The 20,108-nt window shown below is 42.1% G+C and overlaps 1 protein-coding gene across 2 annotated transcripts in view; it reads left to right on the top strand.

Moving 5' to 3' along the window:
• The first annotated feature begins 4,890 nt into the window (after window positions 1-4,890).
• Window positions 4,891-20,108, top strand: part of LOC126267115 (juvenile hormone acid O-methyltransferase-like) — a 94,446-nt gene continuing 79,228 nt past the window's right edge. Inside the window, exon 1 of one of the 2 annotated variants that reach the window (XM_049972026.1) lies at window positions 4,891-5,005. The gene's annotated coding sequence lies outside the window, so the exon portion shown is untranslated. The remainder of the gene's footprint in view (window positions 5,006-20,108) is intronic. The other variant, XM_049972027.1, reaches the window with a different exon arrangement.

The raw sequence follows: 20,108 nt of genomic DNA, 5'->3' as shown, positions 1-20,108 counted from the left end.
GACACATGAAATTACACGCCATTCTGCCACTAAGTCTGTAAATATGAATAGAATTTTGTAGCCAGAGAAGTGGAGAATAATATGGCGTATCGGAACCCTAAATAAAACCAATCTGAAGGTGGTGTAGAAGTTTTAGCAGGTAGCTGTGTGGTCTTCCACCACTGGTGTACGGACAGCATTGAAGTGGTGTGTATGTACCGACTGGCTGTATGAAATCAGCGCAGTATGTGACAGAATGGATGCATCGAGTTATTGTGTTTGTCCAAGTCATGAATTATGGTGCCCGATTAGTAGTGTACTAATTCTGACTGTCTAATGTGTCTACAAGAGATATGACATATCACAATTTATTGGTAGCGGTCACTTGGAGCGCCAAACTGGGAGAGGCACGCAAGAGCAAGATTCATACACCGTGTCTACCAGAATTAGCAGCGTAAACTGACACATGTGGAAGTGCACAAGGGCAAGTAGGAAGAAGGAGGGTTGCCAAATGACAAGTCGCTTTCGTGCAAATATGTTCTCAAACCGGCCCTGCCGCTCGCAGTCATCTAGCATTGCATAAGAACAGTGGTCATAAGGAAACCCTAACTGACAGGGATTTGCGACGAGTGTCATGCTTCGTAAATGACAGTCGATTTCAAAAACGACAGGAATTGCTGTTGTCAGGGAATGCAGTTCCATCTCGTTTTCTGAGCGAACATTATAAAGCAAAGTGTGTATAACGGACATTTGAAGCTGTGTGGCTCTCAAAAGACCATTGGCTACTTCATCACATGAAGCTACACGTCTTAGGGGCACAAAATAACATAAATTGTGGACAGTAGCTGACTGGAGGGTATGTAGTGTGGTTCTACGAGTCACCTTCAAGATAGAAACAGAACGAGTTAAGACACCGACAGTTCTGTCAACACTAAAACAAGCTGATGGCACAATGACCAGAGGATGGAGAAGCGCAGCAGAATATCTTCTGATCAGGCTACTCCCGGATGACGACCCCACAGAAGACGAGAGACACCACGCTGACCTAAGGCAGAGCATGAAGCAACCATACACCAGTGACAGTGTAACCATGCCATTCGCGCAAGAAGTAGCGACGGCAAACAACAGGCTTAAAAACCGAAAAGCACTCGGCCCAGACAAAATACCTTCAGAAACATTAAAACAAACAGTAACACAAATCACACCTTTTCTTACTAACATGCTCAACGAGGCACTACTAACAGGCAGAATTCCAACCCTGTGGGAAACTTGGTTCAAACGGCTCTGAGCACTATGGAACTTAACTTCTGAGGTCATAAGTCAAATACACACTCATGCCCGAGGCACGATTCGAACCTGCGACCGTAGCTCCAGACTGTAGCGCCTAGAACCGCTCGGCCACTCCAGCCAGCTGTGGAAAACTGCTAATGTAGTAATAATCAAGAAATCACAAGACAAAGAGCCAACAGACCCGAAAAGGTACCGACCGATCTGTCTCTTAAACACTCTCGGTAAGGAACAGGAAAGGCGCCATTCTACTCGACATAGCCGGGGCTTTTGACAACTTGTGGTGGCCGTTCCTCTTCGCCAGGTGAACGGAAATGAGGCTATCAGCTCCCCTCTGGAATAGCCTCCTCGATTACTACATAGGCAGAGTGGCGGAGTGGAGGTTGTCAAGAGAATAACAAAGGGATGTCACGGGGCTCGATCTGCGGACAAATATTCTGGGATATCGCAATCGAGCCCTTGCTGAACACCCTAAGCAGTGACGAGAGGGTAAGAGGTGTGGTGGCCTACGCAGATGACCAGCTCATAATGGTGTCAGCCAACTCGAGAGCAGCAGTAGAGACAAAATGCACGCAACTGCTTCAGAAAATAAATTAAAAATAGCTCCCAACAAAACTTTATATTTACTGCTCTGAGAGACACAGAGGAATCCAATTCTAAAATTAGACAATATCAGCATACAGAGGAAGCAAGCCACACGTTACCTCGGACTGCATCTGAAAGAAAAACAGACTTTCAACCACCATATAAAATTGACGATTGACAAAGCCTCCAAAATTGTGCACAAACTAGCAAGACTAAACACAACTCAGTACAAATTACCTATTAAGACGATTAGGACCTACCACATCGCGATATTTGAATCCATCACATGCTTCGCCGCAAGTGCTTGGGCTCACAGACTGAACATACAGGCTAACAAGACAATTGCAATACGAGGTCAACGTAGTGTACTTCTGAGAATGAGCGGAGCCTTCAACACCACGTCACTAGAGGCACTTTGCGTTGTGATGGGGACCTGCCCTATAGACATAACAATACGTTATAGAGCTGCACTTTACTGGCTCAAGAGGGACAGGGTCGATAAAGTCACCGAAATTATAGGAACCATCATTATGAACAAAACACAAATGAAACAATGGCGGATTCAAACATGGCAGAGAGAGTACACTATTTCTTTCCTGATGTACACGAAAGACTACAACTGAAACAAGCCGACCCAAGCAGGGGGATGGTCCATTTCCTGACAGGCCAGGGGCCGTATCCGGTACATTTAAACTGTCTAGGACTAATTAACGATGCAGTATGCGTATGCGGAGAAACTGGGACACCAGAACATGTCACACGGCTGTGCAACACGCTAGCACAAGTGAGACCTATACAGAACGACAATGACATCGCCAGAATAATACGTAATCCCGATGACTGGAACAAAATAAATAGCGTAGCCGATATTGTACCGAACACTCTGCACCAAGAATACAAGCGCCAAAACCCATATGGAAGGAGGCGTAGACAAGCACAAACAACACAACAAACCACATGGGAGGACACAAACACGACCACATATTCCGAAACCGAAGAAGGAACGCTAAGTGAACATGAATCAGAAGGGATCAACATATAAGGGACCAAAATCAACAGTGTATGACACTGCATGCCACAACACAGTCACAAACAAAATAACAATCATAAAACAAATAAACACCAGCACCACATACTCAGACTACTGTAATAAGGTATTGTCGCTTGCGAGGAGAAGGCTCAAAGAACTTTTATTCCGAGGCTCCTCCTCCCCAATGACATCCTGCATAGTGTTTAAAGTATACTACACACAAGCAGTCATGTATTGCTCGGTTATTGTGTGCAGACAGAAGTATATTCTCTTCTCTATTCAAAGCTACAACCAATGAATTTCATATATCAGTAATGTATTAAGTTATTTAAGGAATAATGCATTCAGTTAGCAATGAACTATATTCTATTTCAACTAACAAGTTACAAACATAAGTGTATTTCTCATGTGAAGCTAAAATTCCTGTATTCCATGTATGACGTGCTCAATCAGCATTTAATCTGTATAATATGTGTAAACATACATTAGCCCAAACCATATCAGATGGGAATAGCTCAAGGTTGTACCGAGACCTTCTCATCTGAAATAGATAGAAATAGGCCATTACTAACCAACATGCTACTTAGACTGTATTACTCATCCAAATACAGCATATCACTTCCCTCTATAAACTACAAATTATTCTTAACCACTCTCATTGTGTTACGTTTTTTTCTTTTTTTTCTGTGACATTCGCATTGTATAAATTAAATGATATTCTCATCGGGTAAGTAGTAACAAATTATATGGAACCCTTTTAACAATTGTTAAGCATTCAATTCGGTGTAACCTCAGAGAAATCTTTATATTATGTTCTTTATATTATTTAAAAAAGCATTAACAACTGTATACCAATAAGACTGTGACAATGAGAAGTCTATGCTATTAGATTCAGAAGCATCCGACCCACCTTACATTTCAAGGCGGTGGGTTACTCTGTACTGTTAATGAAATAAATAAATAAATAAAGAAAGTTCCATAACTGCAGGACTTGTTGGGATGTCTGGCGTTTAGGAGCACCCCAGGTGAACCTCACCCTCCCCCCCCACCCCCCTCACTCCACCCAACCAACTGAACCATGTGTAGTGCTGTCGTGCCAACCGCCCAACAAAAGGTTCATCTTTTGTCACTGCAGGCAGGATTAAATGGTTTCTAACATATATGCGAGGCAGGTGAAACTTTAAAGATAGCGGGTACGGAGAGAGTTTAAGAGGACACGTCGTGTGAGGAGTGTACCAATCGAGACGCAAGAAATGAACCATTTGAACGTCCAGTCTATATCTAGTCCTCTGCTACGAAGAGCAAAGTGTGGTATACTTTTTACAGTTCTGTCGACTACTAAATGCTTCATTTTTTTTGTATCTGTTGTTATTTTTATTAGGTGATGTACACCACCAGCATGTGTCGATTTTCTGAAATTTACAGATCATCTTTTATGCTGTTTACATAATTCAATTACGTTTATATGAACGCCATTTGTTTTATCTATTTTGCTTCAGCACGATGTATTTCCTCAGTCAACTACAAATCACGTTGCGGGGTACAGGAATCATTTTAGTTAATAACTGTGGCGATACTACAGTGCTGAATTGGTGGTATTCTAAACTTCTGCCAGAGGCTAGAAGCGATAATGTAGTTAACAGACTTTCCTCGCAGCTTACAGCCACGAGAGAGGCTGTAATCGTTTTAGTTAACATTCGTTTGATGATGTTCAGCAACTACGAAATTCATCATTCATCAGTTCTTAGATAATTACGAAAAATCGTCAGCTCCAAGCCGCATAAGTAATAGAACGTGGGTGAATTTCTTCCAGTGCTTTAGCCCCTCGTTTGCTCACAGCTTTCTCTCGGCATTTTTGGCCATTTTACAGCCAGTGCAAATCACGTTTTTGTTTCTTTGTAAAAAGAAACAGGATCTCGTAGCACATAAACTCAAAGACCTTACAAACAACTGACAACGACGGGGCGGCGCTGCAACCACTTAATGGAGTCGGTCGTGACACCTGAAGGTGAAACTGGTCGACCCGGACGATAAATTGCCCCAACCGTGAGTAGGTTTAAGCGCGCCAGCAGATAGTCCCAGTACACGGAGCGGTACACACTCGTCTGAGCCCCTGGGCTGTGAGTACGTATGAATTTTCTACTGAAAATTCCTCATAGTTAGTAACAAAAAGTATCAGAGAGCGTATTTATGAATTTCGGAAGGAAATTGACACATTCTCTTTCAGGAAAGTTATAGTAACTGTTTTGCGTCTCGATTCAGATGTATTTCACTTAAATATCTTGGGTGATAAATGATGTAGTTTGAGTTTTATTCAGTCTCAACCATGACAACGTCCTATCAGTATCCGTTATGGCTACCTTTCAACTCCTTGATCTGATCTTATTTGCGAATCTATTTTATTGTGCGGTGTGCATAATGGTTAACTGATAGTGTAGTAGTTTTGGGTCAATAACGGAAAAATCTGTCCTTTGTGTTATCGCCGGCCGCGGTGGGCGAGCGATTCTAGTCGCTTCAGTCCGGAACCACGCGACTGCTACGGTCGCAGGTTCGAATCCTGCCTGGGGCATGGGTGTGTGTGATGTCCTTAGGTTAGTTAGGTTTAAGTAGTTCTAAGTTCTACGGGACTGATGACCTCAGATTTTAAGTCCCATAGTGCTCAGAACCATTTGAACCATTTTTGTGTTATCTTCATGTGATGCTTAAAGTGTGAGAAATTTATTCCAGCGTCGTTGATTGCGAGTAGTCATATCCAGCGACATTCTGCAGTAACTTTACGCGCTGTTTCTGAGCTGTTGAGATTCCAGTTGCTGTTCTGTGTCAAGAGTTGTACCAGTTCCTGGTCGAAAGTATTCTAATAATGTCGTGTGAACCCCCTGCCTATGGGAAGAATTTTACCTCGTCAAGAAATTGTCGACTTATATTGTCTACAGTTTGAACTCTTTCGAACAGATGTCAAATGTTCCGGCCATAAGCATGGACCCATCGTTACCTTTCAAAAATCTATTATCTTCGCTTAATTTCAAAATCTTTTCACTCAGTTGAACCTCCGAACTATAGCCAGGTTTCTAGGTTGTACCAACAGCTCCTCTAAACAGTGGTCTTGGAATTCTCAAGATTTGGCACATTTGCGACGTGAAATTCTTTTAAAAAAAACTGAAAAACCTGCATTTTCTTTGCGTGTACGCTCTTCCTAAAGTTATACATTCGTTTCTCAATGTGCACATCTTTTTCGTCAGGTGGACAAGGAAGATTGCTGTTCAGCTACGATTCCACAATTTGAAATTTTTGAAAGGCCCTCGGTATTTATTCTGTACGGAAATCCCGCACAACCAGGTAGCATAGATAGTTACCACATTCCATGTGCGATGACAGTCCTTGAACACATTTTAGTTGTTACTTCTTTACATTACTACAAACCAGTAGCACTCAAGTAGCTTACGAAACTGCACGAAAACGAAGGCCGTCTGCGAGAGCACTGCTGACTTACGATGACAAATAGGGTTGCCACATTAAATTGACCTGAACATTGCTGGGCGAAATAATTTGCTGAGCTGAAGGTGAACACAATAACACTCTTGGTGACCACTAAAAATTAAATTTGTTATTGCTAGCGAAGGCTTTCAGCAAATTTTTGTTACCTTTAAATTTGTGGTAAAAGTGCTACAAACTTCAAATTACAACGAATACATAATTCTTTCACTACATAGATACTTAATTTGTTTCTTAGCGTCAGATCGTATGTCATGCTACAGAATACTTTTATACGCATTGTTGCATGGAACCACTATTATCCTTCCGATAATTTGTATGTTGGGCGTTTCTTCTCTGTTAAAAGCGTTTACCATGAAAAGAAGTTGGACTAAAGACTTGACCTTAGAACAATTACAAAGTCAAGCTTTTACATCCACCAGAGTTTCAGTTAGTGTACAGATCTTCGTATATACACACTCTGGTTTGTACACTCAGTCTTTCGTATATGGTCGTTATTCCCACATCGCCTAACAGAAAATTTGAAAAGGTTGGTTTTCGTAGTCAAAGCAGTTTATATGTTCAGCTATGAGAGCTTCATTTTTGAATTTATTTTCTCAGCCTCTTTTGGTTTTCACATTCCTCCCTTAACTTCTACTGCGAAAAAACAATTTTTTTTCCGTGATCTAATATCTTTCAATGTGATAAGATATAATTCTACAAAGTGTATGTAGTTGGGTTCCAGAACTTTATTACGTTTACGAAATTTAGTTAACTACGTACAAAATAAAAGTAGCAGTCCAATTCGTTCACTAGCAACAAAAGATCAGATAAGCTTCCTGCACTCTTGCAGGAAATACCCTTCGACTGCTCTCCAATCAAGCAGAAGTCTTTCCACAGCTGGCTCTAAAGTTGCTCACCTAACTGTTGCTCGCCTAACTATACGGCATGGCTATCTGTTTGAGTTTTATTCAGTCTCAACCATGACAACGTCCTATCAGTATCCTTTATGGCTACCTTTCAACTCCTTGATCTGATCTTATTTGCGAATCTATTTTATTGCGCGGTGTGCATAATGGTTAACTGATAGTGTAGTAGTTTTAGGTCAAAGCCTTAAGCACTTCCACTCTTTCAGCACTGACAGAAAATTCACCAAAAACATTCCAACGAGACTTTCAATATTAAGGCAATTTCATGTAGTGTTTTGCTGCATTATGCAACACAGGATAACAGCAGTAAGCTTGAACGATTTTTAGGATGAGATTTTGTAACTTCTGAAACACCAAGCAAGTGTGACTACAATTGACAGAGTTAGCACATTGGACTTCCATTCGGAACGACGACAGTTCAAACTGGCGTCCAGCAATGTCGAGTTAGGTTTTTCCTAATTTCCTAATTGCTTCAGTTAAATGCCGGGATAGTCCCTTTGAAAAGGCACGGCCGGTTCCCTTCACCATACCACCCTATTCCGTCCTTGAGCTCCAGCTCTAATGACCTCATCATCGACGGCACGTTAAACATTAATCACCTAACCTACAATTGACCGAAGCATAGTCAGCACTATCTATAACATTAGTAAGCTCTAGACGAAGTTTTTGCAACGCTTTGATAATCGTTTTCCTGGTAGACTGATCCACATCCGGTACTTTATAACAATCTAAATAGGTAATATACTATTCCTTCATCAAAGAAAATAACTGCAGATGGGAACAATTGTTTTTACTGATGTTGGTAGTGTCAATATATACTAAAATGGAATATTAAGATCTTTGTTTTCTTATGACCGTTCCTATATAATATTGCCCCAAAACTTTACTCGTGTGTCTCCATTTTTGTTCTATCTAACTACAACTTTGAAGCCAATGCCGCCATTTTATAATACGGAATCTAAATTGTTTGCCAGTCAGGAAACGTAACTGTATTCATGTCTTAGCGAGTGGCAGATTTTAATGAGTTAAACTTCAGCTACTTTCTCTTCAAAATCTTCAGAAAGTGGAACAGGAAATTTTCTAATGCTGCCTGAATCATTTTCAGTAGTAACAGTAAAAGATGTTTCTTGCCATTACTGTGTTGAATAAGAGCTTTCACCCCCATCATTCTTCACACTAAAGATGAATAAACCGTAAATCTGACCTGGTGTTCGCCGCCTACTTAACTAATACAACTGGAAAATCATGGCAGTGCATTTCCCTTTTTTATCCTCCCGTATCATTAACGTCGATTTTGGAATGTCTACTGTGTTCGAAAGTTACAAATTATCTCGAAGAAAACAATTGACAACCGACACGGATTCAGAAAATACCGTTCTTGTGAAGAACAACTAGCTCTTTATTCTTTCCAAGTGAGTGCTATCGACATAGGATGTTACATTGATTCCATATTTTTGTAGATCCCCAGAATACTTGACAACGTTCCTCACAAGCGACTTCTAATCAAACCTTCAGTCGTAAGGTTGGATTAGTGAGCTGTCAGAATGGTCGTAGATAGTTCTTCACAGAAAGTCAAGTAAAACAGAAGTAGTATCTGGCGTTCCCCAAGAAAGTGTTAAAGGCCCTCTGTTGTTCGTGATCTAAATAAACGATTTAGGAGACAATCTAAGCAGCCATCTTGGTTTTCAGACGATGCTGTCATTCACCGTTTTGTAAAGTAACCAGCTAATCAAAATAAACTGCTAAATGATTTAGACAAGATTTCTGTACCATGCAAAAAGTAGCAGTTGACTCAAAATAATGAAAAGTAAGATGTCCTTGATATTAACACTAAAAGAAATCCGCTAAATTTCGTTTACACGATAAATCTCGCACACCTAAAGGCTGTAAATTCTACTAAATACTTAAGGATGAAAATTACAAATAAGCTAAAATGGAACGATAACACTGGTAATGTTGTGGGGAGAGCAAACCAGACTGCGATTTATTGGCGGAACTCAGAAAATGTATTAGGTCTACGAAAGAGATTTCTTACACTGTGTGTCCACCTCCTCCTGGAGTACTGCTGTGCGGCTGGGATCCGCATGACGTAGGATTGGAGGAGGATTTCGAAAAAGTTCAAAAGAGGACAAATCGTTCTGTATTATCGCGAAGTGAGGAAGTGTGTGCCACAGACGAGACACACGAATTACGGTGACAGACTTTAAAACAAATGCGCTGTTCACGGCGGTAGGACCTTCACACGAAATTTCGGTAACAGTAACTCCTCAGAATGTGGGCATATTTTGTTTGCGCCCTAGTACATAAGGAGAAACTGTCATCATAATAAAACGAGAGAAACCGGAGGTCGCACAGGAAGGTTTAAGTTCATTTTTTTCCGTGTGCCGTTAGAGAGTGGAACGGTAGAGAAATGGCTTATCGTGGTTCGATGAACCCTTTGCTAGGCACTTAAAGGTGAATTGCGCAGTAATCATGTAGATGTAAAAGCACAAGAACCCTGAAGATGCTTAGCGTTTCTAGGTGAAGAATCCATATTTTAAGTACATAGCTAATATTCTTTCCAGTACTTCTGTAACAATCAAAATAATACTAATGTATCACAATAGGTTTTAAAGAAGGTTGGTTATACGAGGGTAAACCCAAAAGTAAGGTCTCCTATTTTTTTAGAAGTACGAAGACCTGTTTATTTTTTACAGTGGTTTACATCAGTTTACAGCTTGAACATTTACCTATTTTTTGACATAATCACAATGTCTGTCGATGCATTTTTGTAGACGCTGTGGCAGTTTTTGTATGCCCAAGTCATAAAAGTTCGCCACCATGCCGTTCAGAAAGTTACGAACCTCTTATTTCACCTCGTCGTCGGAGATGAATCGCTTTCCGGTCAAATGTTCTTTTAACTTAGAGAACAGGTGATAGTCACTGGGCGCCAAGCCAGGACTATAGGGTGGGTGAGTGATAATTTTCCACTGAAACTGTTGCAGGAGAGCAAGGGTTTGCCGAGCGATGTGTGGGCGAGCGTTGTCATGGAGAATGGGTACGTCCTTGCTCAACATTCCTCTTCTCGGGTTCTGAATTGCCCGTTTGAGTTTTTTCACTGTCCCATAGTACCTGTCATCGTTAACTGTGGCCATAGTGGGCATAAAGTCGACCAACAATACCCCTTTCCGATCTCAAAAGAAAGGTTGTCATGACTTTACCGCCAGACTGTGTTTGTTTGGATTTTCGCGGCTTTGGCGACGGAGGATGCCGCCAATGGCATGATTGTTGCTTGCCTCAGGTGTAAAGTGGTATACCCAGGTTTCTTCACGCTTGACAATTGAATCCTGTTCGGCTGCAAGGCGGTAAAGAAATGCGAGGGAAGCATAAACTCGTTAGCGCATGTGGTCCTCAGTCAGCTTGCGTGGCACCCATCTTGCGCACACCTTCCGGTAATTCAATGTTTCCGTTGAAAATTCTGCGAGCTTCGGGAAACCTCAGGAACCAACATACAGAGATAATCCACGGTGATCCGCCGATCTTCACGCATGCTTTGCTCAACCTTCAGCACTGTCTCCTCAAAAATTAACGGTCTCCCTATCCTTTGTTCGTCGTGAATTTCGGTCCGACCAGCTGCAACCTCTCTACACCACTTACTAACATTTTTGGCATCCATGCAAGACTCACCATACACTTCCGTCAACTGGCGATGGATTTCAATCGGCGCAGTGCCCTTTGACTTCAAAAACCAAATAACTGCGCGCAATTAGCACTTGGCGGTAACATCCAACGGGAGCTCCATTCTCAACGGCTGCCAAGCCAAGACTGAGATTCTCAGCGTGGCGTACGCATGTTTACTCACAGCGCATGAAACACTCTTCATAACTGTGTGACCAACTGCCACACAAACATTGTTCTGTATTTATAAAAAAATAGGAGACCTTACTTTTGGGATTACCCTCGTACCTACTAAAATTGTTGCCCATAAAGAAAGAATTATATAAGATTGAAATGATACACTAATACTTACATTAATGCAGATCAGTAGTAATCATCATTCGTATTATTTTTTATTAATTTGTCAAATAGGTCAGATTCGCATACGAAACACTGCACACAGTCCAAACGCCACTATGTTGCCGGCTGGCAACAGCGTAGATGTTAGCTGATTTGATTTTGCAGTTACGAGAAGACAATACCACTTACACGTTAGTACTGATCACGCTACTGAAATACTGAACAGTTCATTAAGGAACAGAACACCTGACATCCAAGGCAACAACACATCCGCTGTTGGTGAACGTCTGGGGAAAATCAACTGTGTAGGTAGGTCTGGTCCGAAATTCTGTGGCGTTTATGGCACATCCCTCTCCACGTTGATTAAATTTGAGCAGAGAAACAGTGGGAATTCAGCAAACACACTGGGTGCCAAGAAGCGAATCTTTTATAATTTAGATATAAAGTTCGGACATTAGTATAAAGCTCCAACCGTGCTGATAACATTACTTGTACTGGAAACTTGTTAACAATAATTTCAACTTCACGTAGTTCATAAGGAAATGCTAATTACAAATTTTAGGCACTGTCGGTGCTTACTGATGGAAAGGATGGACCAATTGCCAGCGCTCCCTGAGAGAGCAGGCGCCAAACTGTTAAGATAGCTCACTAGCAGTCTAAGATACGTTTCTGAGGAAGCAATACGTGAAGCCATGTACGAAACGTGATCCCGTGTAAAAATGGAACAGTTTGTTGGAAAATTACCTTGGATGGCGTACTTGTGCTATGTTGTGTTAATCCAAGGCAGTTTACGATCGGTTTTTGAGGTGGCAAAACGCATAGAGAGGGAATTGGTAAAGCTGCCACGGAAAACATATTGTGCGATGTCATTTTGATTCTGAGAACGTGCAAAGTATTTTTGAGGCTTTTGCGGTACTTGGGAACTAATGATTAATGACCGGGAATCTCTTTATGAATATTAAGTATAGACCTGCTGTAGAAATAGTTCTACTAATTTTGAGACTGGTGAAATGAAACAGTTAGTTGGCATCCTAAAACTTTGCTGTTCTGCTTAAGCATTTTAAACCTCCCCCTTTCTTTTGCTTGTGCTGTTTTCCCGCAATGAAGCAGGGTTGGCATGGTTAATCAGATTTTGCAAGGTTAATTTAAGGGGTGGCCAGATGGCCTTCCTGCCGCCACCCCCTATCCCCTGCGACGGAATTAGTGTATCCCAGCTGTCTGTCAGCCGTGTAACTGAGCTGGGACGCGGGAACCCTCACAGTATTCACCTAGTGGGATGTGGAAAACCGCCTAAAAACCACATCCAGGCTTCCGTCATTAAGCCGCAAGGCAGATTCGATCCATGGCCGTCGCGCCTACCCGAGTCCAGGAAGCAGCGCATTAGCGCTCTCGGCCAACCTGGCTGCTCCATTTTTAAACCTACCCCCTTGCCACATTATTATGCACTGTGAACTGCACAAGTGTCGGAGCTCTGGACCAAGCGAGAACCAGTTGGAGGCAAAGTCTACAAGACGCGAGGTAAGCAAATTGCCTACAATTCAGTTAGAGGAAGTGAGGGGTGGACACAGTGGACCTTCATATGTAAATCACAGACAGCGTCTTTTCGTGTACCCTTGTAGCAGACGGTATTTGGAACATTCATTCCCTTGTATACTGTAATAGTGTTGTACTTGGCACCCCTTGTGTGAGAAAAAATGCCTTTATACAGTGGTTAATTTAAATAGGCAGCATTAAATTCTCATTATAGTGTTATAATATCACGGTGGAAAACCGGTTGGTCAGAAGTGCCAAGGTATGTGACGCCTACAGTCGGATACATAACGCCAAGGTCGGAAAGCCTTTGTAGCCAATAGTCTGGTCAAGGGCTTGCGATACTGACATTTAGTCGTCAGTGAAGACAAAAAAAGTACAGTGATACGGGCGAGGGGCCATGAAAAACATACTAAATCTCCTGAACGGTGGGCTAAGAGTGTTGAGAGGGGGAGGGGACACCATTTAAAGGTCACTTCTTTGTTGTTGCATAAGTGATAGAAAACATTGTTGGAGAAATTGAGAGATTACAAAATAGCATTTGAAATGAATTATAAAACTATACATATGTTTTTATGGTCCGCCTTTAGCAAAACACAGTTTTGTTTTATAACCCAATGGGTTATAAAACAAAACTGTGTTTTGCTAAAGGCGGACCATATCCAAAAACATATGTATTGTTAAAGCAAACACGGAAAAAAAGAGCTTCAATACCAAGATGATTAATTATAAAACTGTTTATATCACAAGGCACCTTTATTAAAAGGTGACTGACATCGATCATTATATTATCAGCCTAAGACGTTAAACTGTAATATAATACAGGATATAAACTAGAGGGATAAGTAAGAAGTACTTAAAATTCGCTATAAAATTACAAAACATAGGTATACTCACACTGAACTATGACTGGAGATGGAATCTGTGTTCCTACTCCTGGCACAGCCGTTGTCCATCAATATGGTTACAGCAGAGTTCTAATTTTATACATAATTTTAATTCTTTCTACGTAATCCTCTTTGATATCATCTGTTGTTACACTCAAACGTCTGAGGATGATAATTTAATGATCGAAACCGGCCACCTTTTAACAAACGTGCCTTGCGATCTAGATTGTTTTATAATTAATTTAAAATGAACTACATGAAACTTGCAAATTGGTTGAGGCTTTAGCGGCCACTCACTGACAAACTGCCTGTTGGCTTCTATCTAGGGTTCTGATGTTCGCCAGCACGCGTGGCCAACGTTGTCAAAGCTTCACCCTCGAGTGCTAGTGGTAGACTGGAGTCGAGCTCGCAGTAACAGGTTATGTGCACCTGGCTCGCCAACACTGGAGGGCCTTGTATTATGTATGTACTGAAACAGGGACATAGAAACAACGGAGAGCGTCGTCCCTGCTGTAGCCCTCACTGGTTCACAACCTAACAGGCTACAGCAGTCCACCTACCCACTGCCGCCCCAAACTGAGCCCAGGGTTATTGTGCGGTTTGGCCTACCGTGGACCCCCAGGAACGTCCCATACCAGACGAGTGTAAACCCAAACGTTTGCGTGACAGAGTAAGGTATACGCGTACGTGGAGATGGTGTTGGCGCAGTAATCGCCCACACAGTGTAGCTGAGGCGAAATAAGGGGAACCAACTCGCATTCTCCGAGGCAGATGGAAAACCACCTTAAAAACAATCCACAAGCTGTCTAGCACACCGGACCTCAATGCTAATCAACCCCCCCCCCCCCCCCGGGCCGATGCAATGGTCGTTCGGCGCAGCACAGGAATCCAGGATCCGTTCACCTTGAGCTTAAAGCTAGTTTCCTCTTCATGTTTGTGTATGGCTTCCCCGATCAAGCGTATGTGGTAACTCTACTCGTAGCTGTGTTGGAAAAGTACCAGAGCTTAAAGTTCTGATAAAGCACTGAAGCTGAAATCGTTACAGGAACAGAAAGCTGGCTGAAGCCGGAGATAAATTGTGCCGAAATTTTTAGAGGCGCAAACCGTGTTCAGAAAGGATGGATTAAATAAAGGTGGTGGTGTGTTTGAGTCTGTTGGTAGTAGTTTATCTTGTACCGAAGTTGAAATATAGTTCCTACGAATTACTGTGGGTACAGGCTATACTCAACAGCTATACCAAAATAATAATTGGCTCCTTCTACCGAACACCCGACTCAGATAACATAATAGCTGAACGGTTCAAAGAAAACTGGAATCCCACTACAAATAAGTACGCCACTCAAACAGTTATAATTGGTGGAGACTTCAATCTACCTTCGATTTGTTGGCGAAAATACATGTTCAAAGCCGGTGGGAGACAGTGAACATCTTCCGAAAACGTACTAAGCGTTTTCTGTGAGAATTTATTTGAACAATCAGTTCGTGAGCCCACACGAATTGTAAATGGTTGTGAAAACACACTTGACCTCTTAGCCACAAATAATGCTGATCTAATGGAGAGCCTCATGCCGGATCCAGGGATTAGTGAACAAACGGTCATTGTAGCGAGGCTCAAAACCATATCAACCAAAACCACTAAAAATAAACGCAAAATATATCTATTTAAAACAGCGGATAAAAATTCGCTTGATGCCTTGCTAGGAGTTTCCACTCCTTCCAAGCTAATCATGTAAGTGTAGATCAGATATGGCTCAAATTCAAAGATAAAGCTATAGATAGATTCATACCGCACAAGTTAATTAGAGATGGGACTGATCCTCCATGGTACACAGAACCCTGTTGCAGAAGCAACGAAAAAACCATGCCAAATTCAGAAGATCGCAAAATACCCAAGACTGGCTAAATTTCACGGAAGCTCGAAAATTAGGGCGGACGTCAATGACAGATGCTTTTAATGGTTTCCACAATGAAACATTGTCTCAGAATAGGGTAGAAAACCCAAAGAGATTCTGGTCGTATGTAAAGTATACTACTGGCAAAAAACAGTCCATACCGTCACACCTCGATAATGATGGAAATATTACCGATGATGGTGCCACTAAAGCGGAGTTACTAAACAGCTTTCCGTAATTCCTTCACGAAAGAAGACGAAGTAAATATTCCAGAATTCGAAACCAGAACAGCTGTTAGAATGAGCGACATAAAAGTAATCTTACGTGTTGCGAAACAACTAAAATCACTTAAGAAAGGTAAGTCTTCCCGTACAGATGGTACACCAATCAGGTTCCTTTCAGAGTATTCAGACACAATAGCGCCTTTTTTAGCAGACATATACAACCGCTCACTTGACGAAAGGTTTGTTCCTATAGACGAAAGTAGCGCAGGCCACATAAATATTAAAGAAAGGAAGTAGGAGTAACCCATTGGATTACAGACTCATATCACTGACCTCAATTTGCAGTAGGATTTTGGAGCATATACTGTACTAGAACATTATGAATCACCTTGAAGAAAATGACTTATTGATAGATAAACAGAAAATATCGCTCTCAAGCAACGCAGCTAGTTCAGTGTTCCCATGAAGTAATGAGTGCTGTCGACAAGGGATCTCAGATATATTTCATATTCCTAAATTTCCAGAAGGCTTCGGATACCGTTCTTCATAAGCGACTATTAATCAAATTGCGTGCATGTGGAGTATCGTCTCAGTTGCGTGACTGGATTCGTGATTTCCTCTCAGAGAGGTCACAGTTCGTACTGATAGACGGTAAATCATCGAGTAGAACAGAAGTGATATCTGGCGTTGCGCAAGGTAGTGACATAATCCCTCTGCTGTTCCTGATTTACATAAATGATCTACGTGATAATCTGAGCAGCTCGCTTAGTTTGTTTGTAGATGACGCTGTAATTTACCGTCTAATAAATTCATCAATCAATTCCAATTACAAAATGATCTAGAGTGAATTTCTGTATGGTGCAAAAAGTGGAAATTGGCACCAAACAAAGAAAAGTCTGAAGTCATGCACATGGATACTAAAAGAAATCCGATAAATTTCGGGTATGCGATAAATCGCACAAATATAAAGGCTGTCCATTCGACTATATACCCGGGAATTTCATTTACGAGCAACTTAAATTTGAAAGACCTCATAGATAATATTGTGGGGAAGGCGAAACAGACTGTGCTTTGTTGGAAGAACATTGAGGTTGCGACACACCCACTAAAGAGGCAGCCTACCTTACACTTGCCCGTCCTCTGCTGAAATATTGGTGTTCTGTGTGGGATCCTTACTAGGTTGGATTGACGGAGGACATCAAAAAAAGTGCAAAGAAGGCCAGCTTGCTTCGTGTTACCACGCAATAGGGGTGAGTGTGTCACTGATAGGATACGCGAGTTGGGGTGGCAGTCACTGAAACAAAGGCGGTTTCCTTTGCGGCGAGGTCTATTTACGAAATTTCAATCACCAACTTATCAATATTTTGTTGGCACTCACCTACGTAGGGAGAAATGATCATCATAATAATATAAGAGAAATCAGAGTTCGAACGGGAAGATTTAGGTGTTACTTTTCCCCCTTGTGTCATTAGAGCATGGAATTGTAGAGAAGTAGTATGAAAATGGTTCGATGAACCCTCTGCCAGGCACTTAAGTGAAAATTGCAGAGTATACATGCAGACGTCCACGAAAAGAGCTTTCGTGTCGGCGAATTTTGTGATGTCATCGATAACACTCAGTGAATGCTCCTACACGGTCGATTTCTCCAACTGTACAAAATTTTCTATAAAAAAGTTCTGTTTTCTGTAGAACTAGTCGCTGACTTGTTTCGGGGGATGGAAAAATCGTTTAATATTAAAAATAGTGTTTTACAAGTATAAAATTCTCACATGAGGTCGTTTAAGCACAGCAGAACAGTGGTAAGTAACGAATTGTTGTGAGGTTGTAACGGGCCTGAGGCGAATAAGTGGAGGAAGATAGATGTCATGGGGAAGGTAGTCAAGCGAGCTGCCGAGCCCAGCTATCTCTATCCCAATGTGTTACAAGCTGTAATTACAGAGTGATCTACAATGTTACGCCATTCTGCAGCTCACCTTACGAATAACCGGTGGCTCAGTTCGGATACACGCAGGGGGGTGGTTTTCACAAAGTGCTATTACACTACATAGAAAACAGATGAGTCACTACTAATGCTAACGCTAGGAACGCATATAAACAGATTACGCAGGGTGTTTCCGTAAGAGCGTGCACCTGGTGTCGGTGCATCTAAGTTAAGGAGATAGGAAAATTTTCTGCTGTTTTGTCTAGCATTACCGTTTTCTAGCTTATTTACAAGTAACATGCCTACAACTTAACACGTACTGTGTTGTTCAGATTCTTTATTTCAAGCAAGGAAAACAGGACGACGCGCCTGATGACTAGGAAGTCATGATGCAGGTTCTGTTTACTAGTCCATAAGGTGGCTCTGTTGTATTTACATTGTCCCATGACAGAATGTGCTTCATGTACATACATACTCCGCAATCCACCACACGGTGCGTGGCGGAGGGTACCTCGTACCACAACTAGTATCTTCTTCCCCTGTTCCACTCACAAGCAGAACGAGGGAAAAATGACTGCCCCTGTACGAGTCCTAATCTCACTTATGTTGTCTTCGTGATCTTTTCGCGAAATATAAGTTGGCGGCAGTAAAACGCCGGTTCTCTAAATTTCCTCAGTAGTGATTCACGAAAAAGAGTGCCTCCTTTCCTGCAGAGACTCCCACCCGAGTTCCTGAAGCATTTCCGTAACATTCGCGTGATGATCAAACCCACCAGTAACAAATCTAGCAGTCCGCCTCTCAATTGCTTCTACGTCCTCCCTCAATCCGAACTGATAGGGATCCCAAACGCTCGAGCTATGTGTCGACGCACCCGTTCGTTACCCACTGCTGTTCAGACATACACAGTAGAACACGTTGGAGCAGTACAGGTACAGTTCCGCACTGACATGCATCTTGTGTATGAGAAATTGCGTTATAATGCTTCGCTGCTGAAAGGCCCCTACAGGAAACGATTTTGTAACAGGCATCATCCGTCACGACGAGTGTTTCTCTTGATTTACGAATGCGGGAGACTGGTTCATTGGAAATAAGGAACGAGGGACTGGCAAAATGAGGACCACCTGCACGCCCTATTTTGAAGAGGAGGTGCTGGAACGCGTTGCAGCGGTCCCACTATAAGTCCTCATCGTATTGATTGTGAAAGGGGGGCTGCACATATTAGCCTGTGGTGTGCACTCCACTACCAACAGTTACACCCTTATCACCCACAACGAATCCATGCAATACTTGACTGACTTTTCGCTAAGGGTCGCATTGTGTCAGTGGTTACTCTAACAATGGATTGATCGATCAGAGTTCCTCCAAATCGGGCTGTTTACTGACGAGGCCTCATTTGATTGTGATGGTATTTCCAACAGCAGGAATAGCCATGTGTTCGTTGAGGAAAACCTCCACACTCTAGTACTCATGCCATCAAGTACGTTTAGCTGTGAATACCTTGGCTTGCAATGTAGGTGACAATCTCATTGCGATGTTTCTGGGCTTCAGCCAAAAATTTTAGGTTGGAATTTTTAGTGTGTTGCCGAGTGGCTTGCCACTCCTTTTTATACTTGTAATAGACCAGTTCCAAACATGTGCTATGTGCTTCATTTTAACAATTTCACCTACGTTCTCTTGCAGTTATCCTCTTTATGTGCTGCATTCCACTTTGCAACTGTTGACGTGCAAACTGCCTATGTAGCCTTTCAATTTTAATTTTAGTCCTATTTTAGCACTTGCTGCATTTTAGTGACACTCGTCCGTTGTTGTTTCCGTTCGGGCGCTAAAGACTACACTGTTGAGCGCCCATATCCAGCATATCCTATCCTATCCTATCCTAATCTCATTGGACCGTATCTTCTACGTGTCCATCTGAATGGCCACTTGTGCTAGAGGTTCGTGAAAAGTGTTCAGAGTTCTTGGAGAACGTAAACTTGGCTGTTTGTGAGAGGGTGTGGATACAACATGGTGCACTGCCTCACTTCAGTGCGTGTGTGTCCTAAACCATCTCAGTGGTGCAGTTCCTGGTCTGCTGGCTTACGGTTATTGGGAGAGGAGTGAGGTTCAGAAGGTGATGAGCAGCATACGAGGGAGAGACGGAAGCTACACTGGGTAACAGGATGCAGATGGTGTTCGTGCAGATGGTGGTGGATGCGTTGGGAGAGTATCTATTCAAAGCATTTCGTAAACACTGTAGTGAGGTAAAAGGAGCAGTTCAAGGAGGTATTGGTAGGCGTTTGTTTGGTTTGAGAAAAGGAGGGACTCTGGAGGTTTTTCACAGGTTCAATAGCACCATGTTGAAAGGATAGTGTTAAACAGGGTTTCAAGGGTGGTGAAA

The sequence above is a fragment of the Schistocerca gregaria genome, chromosome 4 (assembly GCF_023897955.1).
Source record: "Schistocerca gregaria isolate iqSchGreg1 chromosome 4, iqSchGreg1.2, whole genome shotgun sequence".
Lineage (NCBI taxonomy): Eukaryota > Metazoa > Arthropoda > Insecta > Orthoptera > Acrididae > Schistocerca > Schistocerca gregaria.
Note: the sequence above shows the minus strand (reverse complement) of the source record. Positions and strands in the feature narration are given on the sequence as shown.